Below are 27,927 nucleotides of genomic sequence, written 5' to 3'. Positions count from 1 at the left end.
TAATTCCCCCTTTATCCCTAACTCCCGGATTCATTTTCCTCAAATTTCGTTTTATTCTGTAAAATAATCGCCTGCAAATCGTACCGAAACATTTCCATCAAAGTTGTTAACTAAGATAACTTAACGGAGCAGAGTTCTTCCCAAAAAACATGAGTCACTCAGCCGATAAAAATTTATCCAGTCTTTTATGTTACCCGAATTTCCATTGCCTTGTTTCCAAAAACTCGTCTAATGTCCCTGTTCTTAGCCATTTGATTCCAAATCACACTAACATATTAAATTATCTTAAAGATCGATTTTAATATTATCCTCTACTTTACGTTGACCATGACAGAAGAGGGTCTTAGAGGAACGTTTAGAAAACTGCATAATAAAGGATTGATAACGTTTATGCCAACTCTTCACCAAATTAGGTTCATAAATGAATAAATATGATGGGTGAGACATGTAGCACGCAAGGGGAGAAGATTAATCATGCAAAAATTTATTTTAGACACCAGAGATGATGGTACTACTTGGGAGACCTAGGCTTATAAATGAGGATAACATTAATATGGATTTTTAAGAAATAGTGCGCGAAATGTGGTCTGAATTAATTTAATGATATCGTCAAATGTCGGGGTTTTGTTGAGAGGGCAATAAACATTTATGTTTAATAAAAGAAGGGGGCTTTCTCTACAACTTCCAAAAAGATCTTGTGCAGTTTCTTGGCAGCAGTACTTTCTACGATAGACTGTGTTTGCAGTCGGAAATCTGCCGTGGCCTACTTCACTGTGTCCCATAATTTGGTTGGTGGGGCAGAGAACGTGTCGTTAGTCTCGAGAATATTTTAAAACTTGCGTGTTAGCTCTTTCCTGAGTGGCTTTATATTCGTCGGTTTCTTTTAGTGCAAAGCAAACAGTGGTTCTTGAGGACTCGCCCCAGTGCCATCGCTTGAAAACTCGGTTAATAAATGCTGTAACATGTTTGATAGATATTTTACTTTTGATGGCAGTCTTTTGAGTTATAGCATCGTGTATTCTGGTAGAAATTTGTCTCCATGATCTCCGTGATGATTGAGCCAGCAAAGACCTCTGAAACGTCGGTAACCTTCTACGAGAATACACGGCGTTACAACTCAAATTACAGCCATCTTCAGACTCACCACTGTAAGAATATCAAATTATATTTTGCTTTTAACTGATTTTCTGGGTGTGTAGTGAGAGCAATTGTACTGACCAAAAACAACATAAAATAACTGTAAAAAAGTTAAAATTCACTGCAAATTAAATTAAAATACTTGTTTACTCAACCAATATGACAATAATTCGAATAAATATCTTTTAAAATATTTCGGTGTCTGAACTACGTCTGTCCACAGACGGAACTAATTCGGTTTGGAATAAATAACTTCCAAAATAAAAGCCTTCTTACTACGTCGCGGAACTTAAAATTACTCAAAATAAAATAGAAGAAATGCTGTATTCTTAATTCAGTGTTCTCCAAACGTTTTTGGTAGTGCACTCTCGGAATATATAAATAAATATTTAAGTGTAATTTGTATTATATTTATTATTTATTTATAAATACTTTACATGTATTTATATCTAGCATCACATCATAAAATCAGATATACAATTTAATACAAGAATACAAAACAAAATTAAATTGAAATTATCTCGCGCACCCCACTTTGGAGACCACTGATCTAATTCAATAAATCTAAACATGGCGGTTTAAACATAACCTCATACTATTATTATTATTATTTATTTAGTGTTCTGTCTGAGGACAGGTCCATATGAACAGGATCCTTCCATCCTTTTCTCGGACTGGGACCTGTTCATATACGTTCTTGGCAGATGACCCAGAAGTGGTTTGCCATTGCCTTCTTCTGTGTGTGAATGGAGTAATTGTTGGGATGCCACGGAGGAAAACTCCGTGTTGCCTAGACCACGGCCTTGCCCAACACAAGTTATAAATTCGGACACCGCCGGGAATCGAACCCGAGACCCCAGGATTACAAGGCCAGCGTTCTAACCGCTAGACCACCGTGGCTCTTAACCTCACACCGCTGCAACATATTTCCATTGCCAAAATTTATATAACGTCTATAAATGTAGATTTCATTTACTTGATGTGAAGACAATCACGAATAATTGCAGTCCTTGAGCTTTGAAGTTGTTTATTTTCCTGGCAGACGGCACTTGTGTAATCCAGTATATTTTTATAAGAGTCTGTTCGCAAAGACGTCTGATGGCTTTGCGCGATTGGTGTCACACGAGCTGGTAGCTGCAAATGGGCTGTCCCACCTCGCATATTTGTGCAGCTGGCTAGATTCGTGGAGTATACTTGCCAGGTCGAGTGATCCTCTTAGGAATGTTTCATCCAGCCAGGTGATGCTGCGAAATTTCGTTTCAGACAAGAAGGAATTAAGTGACCAGCCAGACAGAACGACAACATGAAACAACTACGACTGAATGCGACAGATTATGAGGAATGTGAATTTAATTCTACTGGATTAGGGTAAGGACAAGTGGTGTGCTAATGTGAAGACGACAATGAAAAGAGGCGAGGAATTCTTTGACACCCTGAGCGGTCGTCGACTTTTCGAGAAGGAAGTAATCATTAATAATCTATATGATTCACTGATGTTTAAATTGTTTAACTATATTATTTCACCTGAAGACACTGTACAGAACTCCTACGCCACATAGTCTAACCCAGTGGTATTCAACCTGGGGTACGCTTACCCCCGGGGTTACGCGAAGACATCTTAGGGGGTACGTTAAATTTAAACAACAACAAATTATTTTATGATAAACACTGAATAATCAGTAATGTAATTATTTAATTTATTTTAGATGTACATTATATACTATGTATAACTTGAATTATACACCAACAACTTTGGGGGTACAAAATTGAAGAGAAATTATATCTGGGGGTACGCGAACAGAAAATAGTTGAATACCACTGCTCTAACCCACTTAGCAGGCGTCGTTAAATAAACCATAAATAAATAAACGTCCGGACCTCAATGAAAAAGTACGGATTTGGATGCTTGCTGTCTATTTCAGGGTTGTCTCGGAATTTTTCTGGTCGGGAAAAGGAAAATATCGAAACCCCTCAGCCAGGACATCGGGTATTCGGCCTAGTCTGGACCCGGTTCTAGGCTGTACTTGCTAGCAGCTAACAGTCACTCCCTTGATCAAAATATTCCTACTCGTACCTAGAACACGACGGTTCATTACAGTGCACACAGAATCCACCAGTCACTGCTTCGTGTCCTGCGCCAATTGAATCCAATCAGAACCTTCACGCTCTGTAGCCTACTACAACCTTCTCCTAGGGGTTTCTTCCTTTCAGTTTCTATGACAAATATTTTGCATTCATTTCTCATGTTTCTGATTTCTTCTAAATACCCCGGTTATCTGTTATTCCTTGAGGAACACGAAATTTTCAAATGCTAAATACTTTATCGCCTTCACATTTGATGCAACTCCTGACTTAAGTCAAAATAAGTATGAAATAACTATCAATATTCCCTCCTAAGAAGAATTCAACTAAAATCTGTGCTAAATAATCATCATAATAGATTAAACTCCTTAAAATATTCGTACATTTTCGTGTCAATAACTCAGAAAGGCCTGGACTTGATTTTTGGAAAGTGTAAAGAAGTTTGTTGTCTTCTGAGTTGTTACGCGGTGTAGTCTGGTAGAAGTATACCGACGTTTCAGAGGCCCTTGATGCCTCCATCATCAGGGTGATCGACAGCCCTGATGATGGCACAACAACCCAGAAGACAGTAATCTTCAAACATCGCCGTGAACACCTCAAATCTTACACGTAAGAAAAATGTCTTGACCTGAGCGTCTGTATGGTTTTCAAAATGGACTCTTTTGCATGGAGGTTAATTATTTTAAAGAAAATCTTTTCTTCTCACTTTTCTCACTCTGGCCTGTGGACGAGAAGACATATTTTTCTTGTACTGAGTACAATCTCCTATTGGATTTTAGTGCTTTGATAATTTATTTAATTTCTGTTGGGGGCTAGCTGGTAAAATTTTAAATTATTTCCAATTTCTTCATCCCGACTGCAGTTTAGGAGTTTCAATAAACACACAAATATATTTATTTTGTAGTACAGTCTATACACAAACGTTTGAAGTTTATTGGTGTTGTAAAAAATTATATAATATTAAAACATTTTGTTGTGTAAAATATTATATTAGCGCTCTTAATCGTAAATACGATTTTACATTACATTTTTTTAGCGATTTTATTAAAACGACATGTTTCGACGGGTAATACCGTCGTCTTCAGGTTTTTATCAATTTTAAAATATTTTAAAAACTATTAGATATTTGATGCAATATATTATAATGATCCGTAGTTCTGTTTGTAGCTTTCCATTTTCATGGTAAGTTGCTTATTGTAGTCAGACGTTATATTTATCTGTGGAATTAATGTTTAATTATTTTCTTGGAATGAGTATGAATTGACATAGGAAATAAATAAATACAAATTAAACACACAAATGTTTAACAATTATTTATTTTAATCCGTCTTATCACAATATTTAAAATTTCTTATAATTAAGATAATAAAATATCATTGATGTTCCATATCGATTGATCGATTTACATTTTGGAACATTTTACACAACATGTTTAAGTTTTTATAAAACCATCATCAGGTGTAAAATATCTACGAACTTAAAACTCAAATATGATTCCATTTGGTGATGTTTTCATTGCGTTTGTTTTTCATTTTTGGGCGGAGATGTTGTTTTTTCTTAAATTTTATTGGATGTGCATATCGGTCAAAGATGTAGGAGTGATTGTTCCGATATGTCCAGAAGTACTACTGTCTTCATAAGAAATTTTAAATATTGTGATAAGACGGATTAAAATAAATAATTGTTATAATATTCACAATATGACGCAATTACACTATCTTACACAAATGTTTTAAAAAAAAAGAGTTTATGGTATTTAATCCCTATAACTTCGTGATTATTCATTTTCAGACTGCAATCTGAGACTGACTTCATAGCGTAACGGATAAACAACTGACACTTAAGATTACGTGTAGAAGTTACATCTCTTTATTCAACAGTCAGTGCAAGACAGGCACAGCGCCGTTTCCTGAAGCCCCATGGTTCGAGGATCGCTACTCATTTCCTGTTCCTGTGTGGTGGTTTGAATTAGCAGCACGCATCTAGCATAACCATCAGTTCTGTCCATAATTTTAACGCTTTATGCGTGATTATGATTATAAGGGTGTTCACATCTGCCGGACGAAGAGGTTCACCGCGCCACCAGCCACGTGTGAATAATTATGGTACCGGTGTTTAGCTGTTCAGTGACCAGAGGCTTACAACCGCCGTCTTCAGTTTTACGACTCTGACCATCATTGCATGCAGACTTTCGGTTAATTTAAACCGGCTACTGACATTTGAAATGAAATATCGGTTAAAATAGCTTTTCAGTTCTACAGCCATAAAAATGTTGCTCATTTACAACCCTACACTCATTGACATATTGCACTGGAATTAATAATAAATCTGGTAACACAGAGTTGGGGAGGTTATTACCGAATACTGACCCCCCTTGAAAGCCAGTTCTGTTAGTAGCTGTAAACAAAACGGCGAAGACTACTGTGTTGTTCCGAAAGATTTTATCAAACCGCCGGTGTAGCTTGATTTTCAAGTAAGATTCGACTACACAGAAGATCGTATTTTTTATTTTTTTTTATTTAGTGTTCTGTCTGACGACAGGTCCATATGAACAGGATCCTTCCATCCTTTTCTCGGACTGGGACCTGTTCATATACGTTCTTGGCAGATGATCCAGAAGTGGTTTGCCATTGCCTTCTTCTGTGTGTGAATGGAGTAATTGTTGGGATGCCACGGAGGAAAACTCCGTGTTGCCTAGACCACGGCCTTGCCCAACACAAGTTATAAATTCGGGCACCGCCGGGAATCGAACCCGAGACCCCAGGATTATAAGGCCAGCGTTCTAACCGCTAGACCACCGTGGATAGAGAAGATCGTACAAGATGAAAAATTTAGAGATCAATGAACAGAACGGTACACAATAAGAGAGACGAGGCGTTTTTGGCAGAAAAAAAGTCTCTGAGAACACCTGAAAACACTGCACGTATACAGGAAGTGCCTACTTTTAGCAAAAGTAAATCTGTCAAACAGCTGTCTCAACAACTGGGCCTGAAACAAACATCCAATTTAGTCAATATTTGAAAAGATCCCTACAAAATTCAGACGCCTGACCAATTTTGGCAAAGGCTTTTATTTGGTTAGTATCTGGCAGAAAATCTAACAGTTGTTCATCATGTTTGGTTCAGCGTCGAAGCAAAATTTCCCCCAAACGGGTAACCTTATCAGTGAAAATAAAACGTGAATGTTAGTGCATGGGTAATTAAAACCCGCACAAAATCACGGAGATGTCATTGCATCTTCAGAAGTGTAGACGTCGTTGGCTTTTTCACATGATGGAACTGTCTGACAAATCTTCTTGGACGACGTACGACAAAGCAAATGTTAAACTCCACCTGAAACTCCTTAAAGACAGCTTTGTCCCTAATCTTGATGGCATCACGTCGGAGTAAAAGTTGAAGAAACAATTTCCCCAACAACGTGGGGCAAGACCCCACACGCTGATCGTCACTCCCTTACGAAATCTTTTCTTGACAGGGCAATCTCTAATCGATATTCTGGGCGATTGGAAATCGATTGTCTTGGACGTCGTACCAGCGGAACTGAGTCCTTGTGACTATTTCTCACGGGTGTTCCGGACTTAATCCACAAACTTGAAGAACTGAATGGAGAACTGGAAAAACACTGACTGGAGTTATGGAAAATTTCAGACGTCGTCGGAAATGGCTCTGAATACACAGGGATAATTGAGTATATTTTGAATGTTTTATGCAACTAAGATACTCCAAATTATTACGTGTTCTGTGGTATCAGATTCATTCATTTCAGTGCAATGCGTTAATAAACATAGACATTTCAAAGAACCGCTTCTCATTTTATGACTGTAAAACTGAAATATAGAACAATATTTACTTACGAAATTTATATTTTTCATGGCGGTTAAAATGTGGATTGTGGGAGTGTCGCTTTCATTTTTATGAAGGAAGATAGAGGCAGTACGTTCCCACGAAACGTCAGTCAATACTTACATCACTGCAGGACTTAATAACCCAAAATATGATTAACATTTTCTGATTACTCAACTAAATGATAGATACTTCCTTCCGCGATTATAACTTGTTCAGGAGAATGATAAGTCCCCTGAATAATTCTAATTCACTCCCATTTTTATAACATATTCCTCCAAATCATCTCTTGCAATATCCTCCCATCTCCGTCTAGGTCTCACACAAATGGCGTCCTCAGTCAACCACAAGCTATGTCTTTCCCTCAGGGTGGAAGACTTAGTTTCACAAACATTTTAAATAAAATGAAAATTACAAAATTTATATTATATGTTCCAAAATGTAAATCGATCAATCGATATGGAACATCAATGATATTTTATTATCTTAATTATAAGAAATTTTAAATATTGTGATAAGACGGATTAAAATAAATAATTGTTAGAATATTCACAATATGACGCAATTACACTATCTTATATTATAAACTTTTATGGGAACAAAAAATAAGACTTTGGAATATATGAAAGGACCTAAAGGACCCTTATACTCTACAAATAGTAATTGTAGTCTTCCGTTTTATTCACTAAAAGTTTTAACAGTGCCAAGTTTTATTGAAGACAGTCTTATACGCAGTTAAATATCGTTAAGAATATAAGTAGTCCACGCCGACTGACCTTACTAAAACGCCTACAGCAGAGACGTGGTTCTAGACCAGAACGCCCTGTGAATCTGTTTCCAAGTGACGACAAGCCAGATAGTGTCTAGAGAAATGTTCTGAAGTTCAGATACTGTTAAATGGCTATCAGTTTGTCGTAATTCTGCACGTCCTTGAAGGAACACGCGGAAAAATTGGTTCAGGTTCGAATCACTGTATAATACTTTGTAACATGAGTTTTAAAATCCCCTGCCCAACACCCAAACTGCAGGACTGTCCATTGTCGGCTGTCCGTGACTACTTATTTAATACATTTCAAGATACCATCTATATATAGAGGCCTTCTCCTAGATCAGTGGTATTCAACCTTTTTTGTTCGCGTACCCCCAGATATAATTTCTCTTCAACTTTGTACCCCCTCAAAGTTGTTGGTGTATAATTCAAGTTATACATAGTATATAATCTACATCTAAAATAAATTAAATAAATTACATTACTGATTATTCAGTGTTTATCATAAAATAATATATATTTTTTAAATTTCACGTACCCCCTAAGATGTCTTCGCGTACCCCCAGATATAATTTCTCTTCAACTTTGTACCCCCAAAGTTGTTGGTGTATAATTCAAGTTATACATAGTATATAATCTACATTTAAAATAAATTAAATAAATTACATTACTGATTATTCAGTGTTTATCATAAAATAATATATATTTTTTAAATTTCACGTACCCCCTAAGATGTCTTCGCGTACCCCCGGGGGTACAAGTACCTCAGGTTGAATACCACTGTCCTAGATCCCCAAACCGGAGGACGCGAAATGGTCATAAAAATTACATTTTGACGAAATGGTTGAACGAATGTCTTAACACATTCGTTGAAAGAATTCTTAATACAATACATCCCCACTCAACTATCTTGTACCTTCTTGGCGGGAGAACAGCCTATGTGAAGATAGATAAATACGACAATTGGCACGAAACTTACATTTCAACCAGAACTTCGACTACACAAACGGTCCTACAATTAATCATATTTGTACATCACCGTAGACCGAACTCGGACATTCCTCCACCACTGGCTCAGACGCTAATCCACGCAGAGCATCTTTTTTATATAATAAATCATGTCAGAGGGTTTTCGAAGAACTGAGTGTTGAAGCAATGACCTATTTCCATCTGTCATCTGGAACAACAGAAGAATTCTTGCTTTGATGTACGGACCATTCATTACACGGCAGCGAGGACAGCAGGAGAGAACCAGAAATACTGCGTACGTGCCAACATAAAGCTACCTCGCACGATAACGACTGATCTTGGTCGAGTTCCAGACTTACCAAGAGCGCCTTGCCTTTAATTAACTCTACGGTGCAGAGGCTGTCTTAAAAAGCCGATAATTACTCCGACAGTCAAGAAATTCCTCGAAGATTTCTGTCTTCTGGGTTGTTGCGCTGTGTAGACTGGCACATTCAACGCCCTGATGACGGAGGCAGTATGACCTCTGAAACGTAGGTAAACATCGACCAGACTACACAGCGCAACAACCCAGAAGACAGAAATCTTCATCGCCCTGATGATGGAGGCAGTATGACCTCTGAAACGTTGGTAAACATCGACCAGACTACACAGCGCAACAACCCAGAAGACAGAAATCTTCATCGCCCTGATGATGGAGGCAGTATGACCTCTGAAACGTTGGTTAACATCGACCAGACTGCAGAACGCAACAACCCAGAAGACAGAAATCTTCATACTCTGATGACGGAGGCAGTATGACCTCTGAAACGTTGGTCAATATCGACCAGACTGCACAGCGCAACAACCCAGAAGACAGAATGATTCTAGAGTTTCTGTGGTGCCTGTGTCTCTGCTCTGGTAGAACATCATCCCCCTTTCACTGGCATATCAACATCGCCGTAAAATTTCACTCTTCTAATGCAATTATCTGTCCTAGATAAAAATATCCCAACACGACACAGGAAAAACATCGCTCTCAACACTTCCATTCCATGTTTCAGTATTTTTCCAAATAACACTGAGTTCTATGACCTCGGGTTTATGGGACAACCGGTATAAACCTAGGCATTTCCCGTTTCGAACACACGACAACCGATCAAACTGTCATTGGCCTTCAGACTCGCCGGACCACACAGTCCTCAAGTTTGGACAAACACGTGTTTAGTTCACTTTTATCGCCTGACCTGTTCAACATTCGACCGCCAACGAAACTGGCATCTTTGATATTTCCATGAGGTCTTCATTACTAACACGAACAGGTTACAGACACCTTGCTAAGTCGTAGAAAAGATTTCATCGTAAATTTCAACACGCCATAACAACAGGACAGAGCAGTAAACAGATTTCGTGACTGGGCTTCGGGCTGGACGACAGGGGTTCGATTAATAATAAACTTTTCCTCGTCAAGACCTGTTATATGGTCCACATAACGTCTTGTTCGGTTGGATATCAGGGGCTCTTTCCCTATGGGTAAATCGGCCGTGTCTTGAAACAGATCCCCCTCCCCGCAGTGACTTAATGGAGCGGCGTGGTGCCTGATTAAGTACCTTTTAATCACGCGTCAAACTCGTTCCTCCCCGATTTACAACCATCTCCGAACTCAATCAAGGCTGAAGATTTTATCGTAGTTCATACAGCATCCTTCAATAATCTACTAATCCAATTTTAGGAACTGATATACCGGTAATCTCAAAGGAATATCTTTGCAATACCCCTTAATTAAAAGTATCAGAAATTGATTCAGGTCTCATTAATTAGTTGGAGACGATAACCGAATGAATAATGGGGAGCTCTGGTACGTACCAACTTGTCCGTACTTTTCACATTTCGTCCTATTTAAAATATTTAATTTAAACTATTTCACTTTGGTTCCGTCTCGTTGCACGGCATTAAAATTGAATTTCTAACTAACGAACTGACTAATAAACTAATTCCGTCCAGCAGAATCTTTCTTGAGAAGCTAACAGACAGTACGCTGAGCTAATTAAGACATTATCCGCCTTGTATCGAACTCAAAAGTTAATTTTCGTGTTGATAAGAGCCCACCACTGGCATGTATCTCGAGCCACATCAGTGAAATCCACACTCCAAACCTTTTTACCCAAGATACATCTTGATATCATAATCCCATCAACGTCCATGTCTTCCGAGTTGTCTCTTTCCTTTATACATCCCTATCAAAACTGTTAATGCAGTTCAAATCCGCCATTCGGTCTGCAAACTTTTTCGAATTTGATAGTCCTTACAATACTTGTTGAAGAATACAAATCACGGAACTCCTCATTATCTGCGTTTCTCCAGCTTATCACGTGATTCCTCTTAGGTGCTGTAACTTTCGTCCTCATCGCCTTGTTCTCAAACACCGAAAAGCTGCATTCTTCCCTAAACATGAGAGTTCTACAGCCATACAGACTAACCTGCAGAATATAAAGTTACGTTCACAAAACTTTTATGTTTTTAAACACACGGCGAGAAATTTGTGTAAATTTTTAATTGCAATGAAATATCCTTGTAATGCACAAAATATAATGCAATTCACATTCAGCATACAGCTTCGACTTGAAATATTTTTCGACATCTCGAATACACAAATTTGGAGAGAAAAAATTATAAATTTGCCTATTTTTTGACTGGCTGTAAACAGCGTCGTGGATGGTTTTATTTGTAGAATTTATGGCAATGTTATGTAGCATCTCTGTTACTGAGCAGCTCTGTGAGAATGAAGTTCTGTCTTTCTTAAGATGATCAAGAAGCAATCCTGGGCCATGTTCCTGAGGTTCGGAGCTCGATTCCTTCCCTAACTATAGCTTTTCTGACTGAACGTTTTTATACAGTTCCTCAAACCAGAAACGACTGCTAGGACAAGTCACTGTGCGTTCCCTCGACGACCTCCCGATCCGTATTTGAAGTATATCTTTAATTTAACGTCATTATCCATAAATATGAGAATCAAGTGATAAAAACGCAAGGCCGATAAGAGATGCCTAATTGCAGGGAACACATCTTGAAACTGTAATCCGTAAAACGTCTTCCTTATTATTTTTTGATATGTAAATGAAAATAACATGAAAGTAATGTTTCATTGCAGTAAACTGATTTTTCTTGCAATCTACATATTTATTTACGATTTACGCTTAAAAGTGTCTCCATAAAACGTACGGAACTCAGAGCCACTTACACAACGAAAAACATTAAGAAAATACGCTGCATGTTAAAAATCTTGTTTATAACATTCCACATTCCCGGCTGCACATTCACGTATACCATCACGAATCAACATCTTATATTAGAGCAAACACTACATTTCATGGTGTTCTGTACTTCAATTACAATTATAGGAACAGTAAATAGAGGGAATTTGTTACAAATTGCGAAACTACCGGGAGTTCTGTTATTTCGTAAAAAAAAATAGTTCAATAAATAAAAGTTCGACACTAATCAGAGTTTAACTACAGGTTTCCACTGGTAGCTAAGCCTACTTAGTCCACTCTGTTATAGCAGGGAAGGCGCTTAAGACACAGTCCATTACGTGGCGACGTCGACAACAGAAAATGTTGGGGATTTATAAAATCTTGAACTTTGTCCATCGTCTGGTATTCGAAGTAACATAACGTTTCGGATACTCGATCTGTTTCCATCCTCAGGTGAAAAGAGAAGAGGCACGTACTTAGTTGGGTCCGTTATAAAAATCTGAGTTCAAGTTATGTCAGCGGAAGATAATAGCAAAAAGTACAAAAGAAATTGTGGAAATGCTACCAGTAAGATACTAAGTACAGATATCCGTTCTTTTCCATGCAAATACGCAACCAAAAAAAATTAAACTTAGGTTAGGTTATGTTAGGTTAGGTTAGGTTATGTTAGGTTAGGTTAGGTTATGTTAGGTTATGTTAGGTTAGGTTAGGTTAGGTTAGGTTATGCTAGGTTAGGTTAGGTTACGTTAAGTTAGGTTACGTTAGGTTAGGTTATGTTAGGTTAGCTTGGGTTGTGTTGGGTTGGGTTTGGTTAGTCTCTGTTCACTTTCACAGGCCAGGTTTCAACATTCTGTGTCTTCATTCATCTGGAAGAAAAGCGACCAAACGACTGAAGATGGTGGTTATCACGACCAGGTAAATATGTCATATTGATCAGACTTTTCTCACTAAACGAGAAAGGATATAACACTTAGGAGCTGCAAATTTTAAGAGTTCTGTAACTATTGCTTTCTAATTTGACCCCCAAATATTTATTCAACTTTTGTTTCACTAGAAAAATCATGAAATAATCACAATAAAATATCCTACCCTTGAAGGAATGAAAAGAGGACTAACATTTCCAATCTCATTTGTGCGTGTCATTATTATGATATTTTAACCAGTATGAACACTTTGTTTTTTTTTCAGTAAATACCTTATTTTGCGGATGAAGTCGGAATACACCGACAATTCAACTATGCCGAATCATTTACAATGAGAAACAGATGATCTTTCTGATTAGCTAAGAACTAATTCGGAATATGATAAAATAGCACATTTTGAGCTCTAACGTGTGAATACAGGCTACAGCTTCTTATTACGAAATGTGGCACGCCTGTAGTATATTAGCAACATTTAAAATTAAAGAATTAAAGCTCCTTAAAACGTAACATTTACGCTGATATTAATAAGTGACAGTCATCTAATTGACAGCCATTAATAAATGCAATATCACTGCAAAGCAAAAATAATAAATAAATCACTCTTTACGACTACTCAAACTTATTTTTCATGTGCAGTGAAACTTGATCCAATATCGGAGACAAAGACGACCCGATTAAAATTTGCTGTTCTAAGATGACGATGGAAACTTCAATTGTGATCCTAGGTCAGGGCTTTCCAAAGTATAAGCCGCTGGTCACACACAACCCCCTTCCAGGACATTTGCTTTCCCGCGTACAAGCAGCAACTTTTTAACTTCTTTTCATTTAAAACTTTATTCTTTTTAAATATAATAATCAAATCGTTCTGGAGTCACAAATGCACCTGAGATCAGGGCTATCACCCCTCTACCAGACTACACGACGCTTCAACCCAGAAGATAGCCAACCACAGGAACTTTTAAACAAGTTTAGCAACCATCAGCTTCTATGAAGGCAGCGTTTTAACAGTACTCCGCAGAAGGAACTGTGAACTCGCAGAAAAGTAGTTCGTCACCTTTCAAGCTTATAATTGAACGCACGAACAGGACCAAAGCAATGGCTCGTCGTATAAGAGCGGCTTGGCGTGTCCTACCGACTTGTATGAGGTGAGACGTATTAAAATCTGCAGCTATCAGTCGCCATTATGCGGTATCCAATAATTTGTGATATAAATTATAATGTAATCACACTTAAATAACACAGACCATGTTGAATGTACACATGCTTTTTCGAGTGTCCAATAAGATTTAATGTGGCATGTATTTTTTTAATATTATTTTAATGATGATAATAATAAAGAACCTCAATCTCTCACCGCACAATTTGGTGTCTAACGGTCACATCTTCCAGCTAGCCACTGCCTTATATGGACAGTGAATATAATGATACTTCATTGCATGTTGCAAATTGCTTTTATGTTATGCAAATAACGACTGTGAATACACGTGTAGAAACATAATCAAATTTTGCAATAAAATTATCAGGATCGTTATGATAAATTTACATTAAATCCCGCCCAATCTTTTGTGAACTCCTGTATTTTCAAACTTTATTTCGTAACCTTGTATTTAAAGCAATAATATCCCACCCAATAAACAATTAAAAAATTACCAAAAATAATCATTCTAATCAAACGAAATAGTTATATAAATGATAAAACAGGCCTGTAGATATTTTCGCGTTGGTGCTTCAAGTAACTATACTGAGATATCCCTTCTTTATTATAACAGATATCTCTTCTAATTAAATTTTAATAAACTTCGCATATACGTAAGAAACCGCCACGGTGGTCTAGCGGTCAGAACACCAGCCTTGTAATCCTGGGGTCCCAGGTTCAATTCCCGGTGGTGCTCAAATTTATAACTTTTGTTGGGCAAGGCCGTGGTCTAGGCAACACGGAGTTTTCCTCCGTGGCATCCCAACAATTACTCCATTCACACACAGAAGAAGGCAATGGCAAACCACTTCTGATCATCTCTGCCAAGAATGTATATATGTATGAGCAGGTCCCTGACAACCTGAAGAGGTTGGAAGGATCCTGTTCATAATATATGGACCTGTCGTCAGACAGAACACAAAAAAAATAAATACGTAAGAAACTTTAACTGACACATTAAATTCAGTTCACTGAAAGAAAAGAGCGCTGAATCATTACTTATCATTAAACTTAGGTTCTGAAATCGAAATGATGTCACATCACAATTTTCTACTATCATTTACCGCCTTGGAGCAGTACAGTGATCGTTTCATGCATGAAAAACCTCTTGGAAACCAGACTTATTATCGTTATTATTGAGATTGAAGCTTCGAGTCCAATAAAAGTCAGGAAATTTATTGTTCCTGAATAGATAGCTCCATTCTGAAGCGAAACAGTATTTATTTTACTAGAAAGTACTGAGATAATAGTTAAGAATAATAAAATCTAAATCTTTCAGAACCTAATTATAAACAGATTACTTTGTGCGAGAATATAATGTGACACAGAATACTTGTTATAAATTCAATTTCATAAAATGGAGAGAAACCTCCATGGAACACAGGAATATGTAGAGACGTGATGATTTTTTAAATACAGTTTCACCTGTGGTCCGCTCGAATATGGGAGGTACCAAGTTTGAACCTTGACCCAAGGACCAGCTACCTAAGACGTATCGTTGACTTCCTTACAGGAAAATGATGTCACAGTGAATTAACATTAAAAAAACATTGCGATAAAGTGACTAACACTCCTGCTTTATATTCAGGAAGCTTCACGTTCGAACCTCGGCCAGGATATCTTAATGTGTTTCGAGATATTCCTCAGTCCTTAAAAGAAAATTCTGACATGGTACCTTAAAGGATCTTAAAAATATTAATGATTAATATATATCTCATGTTCTCACGGCGGTGAGGATGAAGATGATTGTCTTCTAAGATGCTGCAACTTTTTGTCTGATAGAAATTTACCAACCTCTGAAACGTCGGTAAACTTCTACCAAACTACACGACGCCGACATCCGAGAAGACAGCTGAAGAACTGAAAATGCTACAGAGATAAAACAAAATGAGATGATAATCTAGATGGTCAATAGTCAAGACCTGGGAGAAAGACGGAGGCATTTTTTACACATTTGAATACACAAACCTAATTTTTTTCGCACGCTAAGATTGGTGGGAAGTGTAGCATGAATGTCAGTGAGCACAGACCGATCCCAGGAACTGCTATAATTTATTTATCCAGCTGAGGTTACAGAAGAGACGAAATTGACTCTAATGCAGTAATTCTTTTTAGACCAATGGCGAAGCTTTAAATAACTGACATCTAAAAAGTGAGGGAGTTCCTGGAGGTCTTAGACTTCCCGGGTATTGGTTGGGAAGCCTGAATGGAAGAGACCTCTGGGGAGACCTAGACGTAGATGGGAGGATAATCTCAGGCGGGATCTATGGGAGATAGGAGTTGAAGGAGACTGGATTTTGTTGGTCCGGTGGAGGGCTTTGGTTAATTCGGTGATGAACCTTTGTGTTCGCTAAGCCATCTGGTTGGTTGGGTCCACTATTTGGGAAGCCTGAGGGGAAGAGACCTCTGGGGAGACCTGGACGTAGATGGGAGGATAATGTCAGGCGGGATCTATGGGAGATAGGAATTGAAGGAGACTGGATTTTGTTGGTCCGGTGGAGGGCTTTGGTTAATTCGGTGATGAACCTTTGTGTTCGCTAAGCCATCTGGTTGGTTGGGTCCACTATTTGGGAAGCCTGAGGGGAAGAGACCTCTGGGGAGACCTGGACGTAGATGGGAGGATAATGTCAGGCGGGATCTATGGGAGATAGGAGTTGAAGGAGACTGGATTTTGTTGGTCCGGTGGAGGGCTTTGGTTAATTCGGTGATGAACCTTTGTGTTCGCTAAGCCATCTGGTTGGTTGGGTCCACTATTTGGGAAGCCTGAGGGGAAGAGACCTCTGGGGAGACCTGGACGTAGATGGGAGGATAATGTCAGGCGGGATCTATGGGAGATAGGAGTTGAAGGAGACTGGATTTTGTTGGCCCAGGACAGGGCTTTGGTTAATTCGGTGATGAACCTTCGAGTTCCGTAAGCCATCTGGTTGGTTGGGTCCACTATTTGGGAAGAGACCGCTGGGGAGACCTAGACGTAGATGGGAGGATAATCTCAGGCGGGATCTATGGGAGATAGGAGTTGAAGGAGACTGGATTTTGTTGGCCCAGGACAGGGCTTTGGTTAATTCGGTGATGAACCTTCGAGTTCCGTAAGCCATCTGGTTGGTTGGGTCCACTATTTGGGAAGAGACCGCTGGGGAGACCTAGACGTAGATGGGAGGATAATCTCAGGCGGGATCTATGGGAGATAGGAGTTGAAGGAGACTGGATTTTGTTGGCCCAGGACAGGGTCCGGTGGAGGACTTTGGTTAACTCGCTGATGAACCTTCGGGTTCCGTAAGCCATCTAGTTGGTTGGGTCCACTATTTGGGAAGCCTGAGGGGAAGAGACCTCTGGAGAGACCTAGACGTAGATGGGAGGGTAATCTCAGGCGGGATCTATGGGAGATAGGAGTTGAAGGAGACTGGATTTTGTTGGCCCAGGACAGGGTCCGGTGGAGGACTTTGGTTAATTCGCTGATGAACCTTCGGGTTCCGTAAGCCATCTAGTTGGTTGGGTCCACTATTTGGGAAGCCTGAGGGGAAGAGACCTCTGGGGAGACCTAGACGTAGATGGGAGGATAATGTCAGGCGGGATCTATGGGAGATAGGAGTTGAAGGAGACTGGATTTTGTTGGCCCAGGACAGGGCTTTGGTTAATTCGGTGATGAACCTTCAGTTTCCGTAAGCCATCTGGTTGGTTGGGTCCACTATTTGGGAAGCCTGAGGGGAAGAGATCGCTCGGGAGACCTAGACGTAGATGGGAGGATAATCTCAGGCGGGATCTATGGGAGATAGGAGTTGAAGGAGACTGGATTTTGTTGGCCCAGGACAGGGTCCGGTGGAGGGCTTTGGTTAATTCGGTGATGAACCTTCGACTTCCGTAAGCCATCTGGTTGGTTGGGTCCACTATTTGGGAAGCCTGAGGGGAAGAGACCTCTGGGGAGACCTAGACGTAGATGGGAGGATAATCTCAGGCGGGATCTATGGGAGATAGGAGTTGAAAGAGACTGGATTTTGTTGGTCCGGTGGAGGGCTTTGGTTGTTTCGGTGATGAACCTTAGGGTTCGGTAAGCCATCTAGTTAGTGAGTTAGTTCCTGGAGGATGCTACACCATTCCTTTCCATTTGTCGGATGAATTTTACGGTGCCTAAGCCTGTGAGCTGTTATACGACTTTCTGCAGGCGCTGGGGGCGACGCAGAAATGGCGGAGCGGACAGCGTGTTTCATTGACCGGAACTACTAGTCATTCCGCCCGAAACAATATTTTGAAATAAGGAAACCATTCGCCGAAAAAGGACAGAAGATGGAAGGCAATGATGACGTACCTTTCAGTGAACCGGTTATGGCAGTTCACAGGCAAACAATTTGCCTCACTTAATAACAGGCACTTTTTTTTTTGTGTCGATGTCAGGTTAAAATAGTCGTTCACTCAGACGCTCGGAATGCGGTTTCTGTCAATGTCTTTAAATTACAGAAGTGAAATTAGTAAAAACGGAAGAAACAAACGGCCATCTACCGCAGTTATGAAAAAAAAAAGTTTGTTTGTGTTCAGTGTGGACATACAAATGTTAGAAGAGACGTCGCTGTATTTACAAACGGAACAGTCTCACAAGGAGGAAAGTGTTTTAATCAATGTTCTGACGAACCCCTACTTAAACAGACCTAAATATTCTCACAATTATAATTTATACACAGAACCGAAATTGTCCCACGCTTTGTATCAAATTACAAGAAGCAAAACCATACAAAGACTTGCTTTCCAAATCTCTAAATTGTTAATTTGTCATGCCAATTTATGTTGGGCACTGTCCATTATCAGAAGTATGTGTCATGTTCACGACTGCTCGCTTACTATTCAAAAGGTACCATTATCGATCTCAATCATTACCACTAATCGTAAAATAAACAGATTATAATAACAGAAAATTCTTATTAGTATTAATATATGGATTATAACAAACATTCCTCAATAGTGGGGAAAATTCCAAAAAAAAAAATATCGAAATAAAGCTTTAAAAAGCAACATATGCGGTCAGCTGTGATCTTCCAACATTGTGCTGTGTCACAAGTGGTTACAAAATTTTCAGAGGAATCTCGGATTAAACAGTGTCACAACTGAAGATGTTCACCGCCACAAAAACGTCATATCTCTCAAAATACAACACAAATTTGACATCAGTTGATACATAGTATTACTGACTAACACCACATTTGTTTCGACAATTTTTATTTTAGCAGATTTAAATCGAAATTTTTCAAATTTTTATAAAAATAAACTACCCTCATGAATACGCCTGTCACATGACAGTTACGAGCCTAGACTGCATTTATTTTTGCAACAAAAACGGGAGATTGAAAACTGTCGAGGGTCATTCCGCATACGCCAAGGAGTCAACAAACTTTAGGGCAGTCCAGGCTTTAAGATGTAATAAATAATAATAATACCCGGGCTATAAAGAATTACATCTGTGGTGAAGGAAAAGCCAATACCAAATTAAAAGGGCAGAATTATAGCGGAACAGTTGAACCACCGAATCTGAGACAGACGACTCTATCATAAACTGAGAGTTGCTCGTGTAATCAAAAACTTTCCCAACTTTCATGTATCCCAAAGTTTCAGTACCCTGTTCACAAAAGCCTCCCAGTAGTCCTCATACCGAGCTGGTTAAAAACAATCCACAACACTTTTATTTTTTAAGTTACATTTTAATATTATCCTATACTGTACTTCTAGACAGGGCTTAATTAAGGTCTTCGTAGGCCCTTTACTGAATAATTCTAGGTCCCCCTACGTGATCTCTTTCCATCAGGTGATTTGTTGCTCTCATTCCTAATTATCTGAACTTCGCCATAGTATTTAAAGTTATATTAGATGTTTTATAATATGACTTAGTCCCGAATCTTGGTGATAAACCATGAACTTATAAGACGTTCTCAAAAGTTATTCTTAACTGTACACGAAAATAATACACGCACACTGAAAGGCCAGTGACTTTGTCGTGAAGGTGGAAGTATTCTGTTCCTCCGAAACGTCGGTATACGCACTACAACCAGAAATCCACACGGTGCAATTACCCAGGAAATCAAAATTTAAATACCCACAACAAATTACAGCCCAATTAAAAGGTCAGATGAAACAGAATTAATTAATTATTCCCAAATATGGGGTGCTCTGTCTTCACGCCCTGAAGATGAAGGCATTATGTTACCCCGAAACGTTTGTTTCCATCTTTAAGTCCGCGTGGTGTGACAACCTAAAGACCACCACGGACGTCTTTCCGACATTTATTTCCTGAGATCTAACAAAGTGTCCTACAGGACTCAGAACTTCCAATTTCCTTTCTAACTTTTCACGCCTGTTCACCAAATCAAATCGCAATTTAGGCTCCATCTGACTGTAACAAAACGCCACATCACATCCAATAAAGCCTGCATCCTTGAAGAACTGACCCAATTATATATTATATTATTATTATTTAGTGTTCTGTCTGATGACAGGTCCATATGAACAGGATCCTTCCATCCTTTTCTCGGACTGGGACCTGTTCATATACGTTCTTGGCAGATGATCCAGAAGTGGTTTGCCATTGCCTTCTTCTGTGTGTGAATGGAGTAATTGTTGGGATGCCACGGAGGAAAACTCGGTGTTGCCTAGACCACGGCCTTGCCCAACACAAGTTATAAATTCGGGCACCGCCGGGAATCGAACCCGAGACCCCCAGGATTACAAGGCCAGCGTTCTAACCGCTAGACCACCGTGGCCCAATTATATATATCGACCAATAAATACATTTATAATTAATTAAGTGCCAGTCTCTCAGTCTTGCTTCAGAGCTCACAGAAATAAAGAAGTCAGAACAAGAAAGGATAATATTTACACTGAAACTACAACAGGGAGCCTTTTTGATTTATCAAAATCGTATCTCAATGCGTTAAGACTCTACGCTAAGGAGATGGTTATAACACCACATTACAGCCCTGATATTATCTGGTACGTTCTTGAAATCGTGGAACATCGCCAAATCAACTTCTTTTCACCTCTTATAAAAGACGCTAAATTAGAACACACACACACGAACAGCACTAATGCAAATACGCAGAATACAGTAAGAGCAAAACACGAAGACAGTAAAAGGAAGGAATGAACAGGTAAATTTTCTTTTTTCTAAGGTTCAGAGCAAACGTGTAGGGCGAAGTTAAAATACCAGGATCTTACAGCATGACATATGCAGATTTTAAGGTCGGTTAATGTAGTGTAAATTGTAGCCAATGCAATGAAATGTTATGAAATTCTGTCGTGCTGGAAGGAAAAGAGATGCAGGCGAGGGAAAGTTTCTGTGCGAATGATGCTCTGAATCCCCAAGGATGTCGCAAGGCCGTGGTCTAGGCAACACGGAGTTTTCCTCCGTGGCATCCCAACAATTACTCCATTCACACACAGAAGAAGGCAATGGCAAACCACTTCTGGATCATCTGCCAAGAACGTATATGAACAGGTCCCAGTCCGAGAAAAGGATGGAAGGATCCTGTTCATATGGACCTGTCGTCAGACAGAACACTAAATAATAATAAGATGAGGTGGTCTAGCGGTTAGAACGCTGGCCTTGTAATCCTGGGGTCTCGGGTTCGATTCCCGGCGGTGCCCGAATTTATAACTTGTGTTGGGCAAGGCCGTGGTCTAGGCAACACGGAGTTTTCCTCCGTGGCATCCCAACAATTACTCCATTCACACACAGAAGAAGGCAATGGCAAACCACTTCTGGATCATCTGCCAAGAACGTATATGAACAGGTCCCAGTCCGAGAAAAGGATGGAAGGATCCTGTTCATATGGACCTGTCGTCAGACAGAACACTAAATAAATATAAAATAATTATAACGCAGGCCAGGAACATACACTTCCAAATCCTTTACATTTAGAAATTATATATTATTTATTATTATATATTTATTTCATGATTTGAAACTTTCACGGCGACGTAACTCAATAATATCTTCACGGACTATCAGCCGCGTCAAATGATTACACGATAAAACCGACGTTTCAGGGACCGTGATGATGGGGACAGAGACGATCCCTGAAACATCGGTTTTATTGTTTAATCACCTTACGCGGCTGTTCGCCCGAGAAGAATTTATTGAAGAATAATCTTGTTGCTACATTATCTGTGCAGATGAAACAGCATCGTTACATAATATTTTAAAACCGAAATGAAATAACCCTGCCTTATTTTCAAAAATGTCAAATGAATCATCGAATCGAGAGGTAACATCACTAATTCGCTTATTCTAGGTTCCAAAACTTGCAGTTCGTATAAATACGATTAATGTTAAATACTGATGAGTATTTGAACTCGGTTACATTATAAAAAACCCAGAAAAAACGTGATCAGGATAGAATAGTAGGAGTGAAACTAGTTTTGATTGATTTAAGGATTTGAGGTTCTCATGACAGTGCGGCTTTTAAGGTTCCATTCAAGTCATCTTTCTGGACATTTCAACGAAAACCGTGAATGTTAAATATTGACAATTGTGCTTACTCGTTGAAAAGGACTCAGCAAGCGGTGTGTTGTCACACCTAAGTGCCCCCAGGACGATGTTCAGTGTGCCGTAAACCACTCACACACCGCACACGAAACCAACCAAGTCTAAAACCACAGCGAACAAATCACAGCATTCCTCTGGGAGCCCGGCGAAGTGCCCTCGTGACACCGCGTCTCAGCCAACACACTCTTCTTAACCACAACCTCAGAAAATACTTGGACCTCAGAGGAACGAAGTTCACAGCCAATTTAGGGCATCAATTAAAGAAAAACTCAGCGAGAAACCTCAACTCCGACGAATTACGACCACACATAACAAATGTATAAATAGGGAAATATTATTATTATTATTATTTAGTGTTCTGTCTGACGACAGGTCCATATGAACAGGATCCTTCCATCCTTTTCTCGGACTGGGACCTGTTCATATACGTTCTTGGCAGATGGTCCAAAAGTGGTTTGCCATTGCCTTCTTCTGTGTGTGAATGGAGTAATTGTTGGGATGCCACGGAGGAAAACTCCGTGTTGCCTAGACCACGGCCTTGCCCAACACAAGTTATAAATTCGGGCACTGCCGGGAATCGAACCCGAGACCCCAGGATTACAAGGCCAGCGTTCTAACCGCTAGACCACCGTGGCTCTAGGGAAATATTAGAAGAGCTTATTTAAATTGTCTTCCATCCAAAATATTTCGTAAATTCTTCAGACGTGTTTAGGATTTTACATTACAACGTTCTCAAACCAAAGAATACAATTATTTCTATAAGTCTCCCCATGGGAGGTGGATTTTTAATCGAAATATCATTAATCGATTAATTGTATATCGAGAGTCGGCTGTATCGATCATGAATCGACTCTTCTAGCAATACACAATTTACATAATCGACGGACCATTAAATGTAAATGTAGTTGAACCAGTTTCTTGCAAATTCCAGCGGAGTTACACACGAATGCATACTACGTGATCTAAAATCATTTCTCGTGGGTATAAAAATGCATAATGGAGGTGGATGTGTGATTATACGCCCTGTGCTTCACATCACGACGTTTCGGTCACCTACATTAATTAGCTTACACCACTGATTCACTGTCTCGTCTGTTTGCACGTGCGAAGACTAGATAAAGATTTCGCTGCAATGAAAATGATATTAAAATATCCCTGTTTCTCGATGGCATCTAAGTAAACTTGTTTGACTCGCTGGATACAAAGTAAAATATCGATATATCATACGAGGAATTCTGATGATAATCTGTAACTCGAGACGTAACATTCTACGAAAGTAGTTTACTTCAGTTTTATGACTAGGAATGCAAACTACAAATACGAAGTATCATCAGCTTATTTGAGATAACATTCAGACGGAATGTAAGTGCTTCACTAGTTAAGGAGCGTAAATATAAAGATAATTTTATGTTAAATATCTGGAAATGAAAAAAACAAATGAAAATTATATTGATGAAAAAATTATCATCCTATGACCAAACCTCTTGTCTTTCACAATCCATCCTATAAATGTAAAATTGTAGCTCTGTTATATAAAGTTATGTGCCCTTCCTAAAACATAACTGCATTTTTAAAGGGGGGAAAACCAAAAAGGGAGAACAGTCGAAAGAATTGAAATTTTTTTTTGATGAATAACTTTTATGAGTTAAGAGGTTTATATTATTTACTGAGTTCATTAAATAAAAATGTAGATTCAATCTAATAAGTAATACGCACAGCAAAAGATTATTAAAACGAGTGACATATGAATAATAAATAACAAATTTCATCACAATTATTTATTTTAATCCGTCTTATCACAATATTTTAAAATTTCTTATAATTAAGATAATAAAATATGTAAGACTTGAGGTTCTTACAGCGGTGAGTATGAAGATTTCTGTCTTCTGGGTTGTTGCGCTGTGTAGTCTGGTCGATGTTAACCAACGTTTCAGAGGTCATACTGCCTCCATCATCAGGGCGATGAGTATGAAGATTTCTGTCTTCTGGATTGTTGCGCTGTGTAGTCTGGTCGATGTTAACCAACGTTTCAGAGGTCATACTGCCTCCGTCATCAGGGCGATGAAGATTTCTGTCTTCTGGGTTGTTGCGCTGTGTAGTCTGGTCGATGTTAACCGACGTTTCAATATTCATCGCCCTGATGACGGAGGCAGTATGACCTCTGAAACGTTGGTTAACATCGACCAGACTACACAGATGTCTTCATAATAAAATATCATTGATGTTCCATATCGATTGATCGATTTACATTTACATGTTCCGAAATTTAAATCGATCAATCGATATGGAACATCAATGATATTTTATTATCTTAATTATAAGAAATTTTAAAATATTGTGATAAGACGGATTAAAATAAATAATTGTAATAATATTCACAATATGACGCAATTACAATATCTTATGAAATTTCATCACTTAAGTTTATTAAGCAGAACCACGATATCCAAATTAAACCTGGCAACCAAGACAGCCTTGCGACAACTCACTTAAGCACTCATACACGCGTTGACGTAAAACTCCCGTTATACTTGACCGATTGTAATCAAAATCAGAAAGAATTCACAAATGTTAGCGATACGTGGCAATATCATATGTAATTGATACCCGTTTCATTCGCTGGTTATTTCACGCGTAAAGATGAGAAACAGGAGGGATGGAAGTTTTAAACGAAAAATATGGGCGAAACGTGGATCTTAGCTAGCAGTGTTATAAATATTTCTATACAACATAGGATTAAATTTGGTACTTTAGAAGATGTGGGATCTATTAATCCCGATGCGTGTCGAAAAATACATATAAAGAATCGGGAATTTCTAGGATTTGTTGAACTCATTCATCGGAAACCATCTTCCTTCCTAAGACGTATTTCACAACGAAAAAGCTAATTTGTATCATAATCAAAAAAATGAATTGCACATTACTAATTATCATTGGCTCCGTAGGTTACTTTTACAGTTAGATTATTCTGCCATAACGATATTTTTTTCAGTGGTTTTAATAAGGGAACAAAATTATTTATTTTTATATTTATCCTATTATAATTAACTAGATTTCGAAGGCCACGCACCTAATTACAATCCTATTTGTTTACGTTGAATGTTTTTTTAAATATAAACTAAGATTTAAAGACAGTTAAATTGACTTTTGCGTACCTTAACGAAAAATTCATGTTCACTGGACCCTGTTACAACGCGACCATGGGCTATTACCCTATTTCTTGAACAACTAACACTGTAAGTATTAAAAGAATCTCCATGCAGATGAGTCCTTTTTGAGAAGTTCCCTGCCATTGATGAAACAGAAAGGTTAATTACCCACTAATTAGTCATTTTAATATTATTTTCCCATCTACGACTAGATCTTCTAAGTGGTGGTTTTCCTTCAGGGTTTCCTACTAAAATTAAAATTAAAATAAAAAAACATTTGGTGCGAATTATCAAGTACTGTCGTGTCAGATAAATGTACATTTACGGATTAGGAGAAAAGTTTCAGTGCTATATTTTAATTTTAAAATAATTTGTTGAAAAATATGTTGCTAAATTTTCCTATTCTTACCAAAATTTGTACTTTTTCCCATGTAGGTTTCATTCTATGCTAAGCAAAAAATATCTGTCCACTCTTTTCTGTTACCTTCGGACGATCTTCGCTGTCTAAAAATTCCAAAATTCCGGTTTTGACCACGATTAACATAATCTCTGCCACAAAATATGGTAATGTTCGAACTGTTTGGTCGTCCCAGGCAGGATTAAAAGAAGCCGAAGGATAATTATCGATATTATGGACAACACATGACCTGAATTAATGGTACTATATAATATTATTAATTATTGCATCCTCCATGATCCAAATTCTTTTTAAATGCCCTTAGGTCTTCAAGTTTACATGGGTCTTCACGATATAGTTACAGAGCGCATATCAATTATACATTCATTTAATAAAATACATTTTCGATTAGTCGATATAAAACACCCTGGCTAATTTTTTAGTACCGATACTTACAATTCTGGAGGATTTTAGATTCAAAGCCCGATAATAACTGGGAATTCCTTTTCCCCTCAATTTAACCAAAAATATACTTGAATATACGTAATTAGACTTCGAGGACTTTTTCTCAAAACATCCTTGGCAATATTTCCCACGTAACTATGCAGTTGATTAAGTCGTGTTAAACGAACGAAGACACTAAAATGAGATTAATTCATTTCTAAACCACACCACCAGCCCCCCCCCCCCCCTCGAAAACAAACGTCATTTTGTCCATAGTATCAGAGAAATCCCATAACGTGTTGTAAATCGAATGCAATTAATCGATTTAAATTAAGAATATTAAAATATTTAAAAATAACCGTCAATCACAATAAAATTTAAAGATTAAAATATTAAAATATCATATTATGTTCCCTTTACATATGGAACTTACACAACATGTTTCGGCTATATATAGCCATCATCTGGTGTTTTGTATATAAACTTTTCACTAAATTACTTTTAAGGATTTTTTAATGATTTTCCTTAAAGTGAAAAGTTTATATACAAAACACCAGATGATGGCTATATATAGCCGAAACATGTTGTGTAAGTTCCATATGTAAAGGGAACATAATATGATATTTTAATCTTTTAATCTTTAAATTTTATTGTGATTGACGGTTATTTTTAAATATTTTAATACTATTAATTCACAATATGACGCATCTACAATACCTTATAAATTAAGAAATAAATAACACTTGACAGTTCTGGGTAGAACAGAATACGCGTGACATTCTCGTGTTTTGTACTGCAATCAGAGGTCACTCACTCACCTTGCAAGGTCATCACCAGCAAAACCCCTTCACTTACACACTCATTTAAATATGTGTCTTCAGAGTAACAACCTAATGCACAACACCACTTCCAGGCACTGAACCCAAGGCTTTCAGAACTGACGTCTCGCGAACGACACTGAGGAACACTGATCACTGGAACTTGATCGTGGCCTTCCAAGTTCTCGAACGCAAGAAGACGCACTGACCGGCCGACGGAGAACTTCTAAGTACGTACATCAGAGCCACTGGGCAGAGGGAATGCTTACCAGTCGGGGTAGCGGCTATCACAACTACTCCGTGACGTCACAGATCCCGCAAGCCATATGTGTGGAGTCTTGTACGCAAACAATGACTTCTTTTAGAAAAAAAAATAGAATAAATATGTGTTGGCTTAACGATGGCCACTCCATTAGCAATTTACGTACTCCGGTCATTGGGCCACTGG

The 27,927-nt window shown here is 38.4% G+C and overlaps 1 protein-coding gene across 1 annotated transcript in view; it reads right to left on the bottom strand.

The window, feature by feature from the left end:
- sha (shavenoid) overlaps positions 1–27,688 on the bottom strand; it is a 170,122-nt gene extending 142,434 nt beyond the window's left edge. Inside the window, exon 1 of the mRNA XM_022078874.2 lies at positions 27,480–27,688. The gene's annotated coding sequence lies outside the window, so the exon portion shown is untranslated. The remainder of the gene's footprint in view (positions 1–27,479) is intronic.
- Positions 27,689–27,927: the final 239 nt, after the last annotated feature.

This window comes from Zootermopsis nevadensis, unplaced genomic scaffold, assembly GCF_977971745.1.
Source record: "Zootermopsis nevadensis isolate Lab colony 2312 unplaced genomic scaffold, Znev_1.0 Znev_ptg000016l, whole genome shotgun sequence".
In the NCBI taxonomy this organism is placed as follows: domain Eukaryota; kingdom Metazoa; phylum Arthropoda; class Insecta; order Blattodea; family Termopsidae; genus Zootermopsis; species Zootermopsis nevadensis.
The sequence above is the reverse complement of the archived record's forward strand: the minus strand, read 5'-3'. Positions and strand labels throughout refer to the sequence as shown.